Genomic DNA, 932 nt, shown 5'->3' with positions numbered 1-932 from the left:
TTAGTTTTTTTTTCTTAACATAACTGAGACAGAGATATAAAAGTGCAGAGCTAAGAATTTCTAGGTAATTCTAACAATTTGCATTTTTATCTTCCTTTTGGATTTCCTGTAGTTCACTAATTCCTGACACCAAGGAAACCACATAATCTTTCGTCCATCCTCAAAGTGTTCAGGAGAAACACTTTCCTCATATATTTTAAGCTAAAAATATTACAGGTTGGCTCTCTCTAAAAAGTTTCTTTAAATTCTAGAGGAGAACAAAGACAGTAGCTGAAATAGGATAAGAGTCCAAAAGAATGAAATTTGTCTAAAATAGACTACTGTTCCACTTGCACCGAACCTCTGGTACAAAACTCCTTGGACACACAGAACTGTTCGTTTCCACTTAATCTTTAAAGAGCACTCACAACTATCTTGAATTCTTTATTGTCTTAGGCTGTTGATAGGTGGCACTATATGACATTCAATTAGGAATGGGGTCAGTGCTTTTTGGTTATGTGATCAAGATGAAGAGACACCTGACAGTCTCATTTTCTTGATGTCTCAGAAAACAAAAAGATAAAATTAAAAGAAAACTAGCATACAGAGATGTTAGCTATGTTAAATAATCTTGAGAAATATATGAAGCTGCCTGCATTCAGATGTCTAGTGTTTGTGGGAAAAAAATCTAACTTGATATACTATCTTAGTCTTTTTGTAACCTGTTTACAAACATGATAGGAACTGGTAGTATCATGCTGCAACAATTCCCTACTTACTGTGGATGCTATCGAATCTGGGTCCTCTTCCCTGATAGGACCTGTGTTTCCTGATACTTAGAAGATACATTTTATTGTTAGTTCTTGGATCTTCTTCCCTTCTGGCCAGTCTACTCATTTTTCCTACCATTCTTTGACGGAAATGTTTTCCTACACCAAGCCTAGTTTTATCTT

The sequence above is a fragment of the Octodon degus genome, unplaced genomic scaffold (genome assembly GCF_000260255.1).
Source record: "Octodon degus isolate 3935 unplaced genomic scaffold, OctDeg1.0 scaffold00097, whole genome shotgun sequence".
NCBI classification, from domain to species: Eukaryota; Metazoa; Chordata; class Mammalia; order Rodentia; family Octodontidae; genus Octodon; species Octodon degus.
This window is presented reverse-complemented; position numbering follows the sequence as displayed.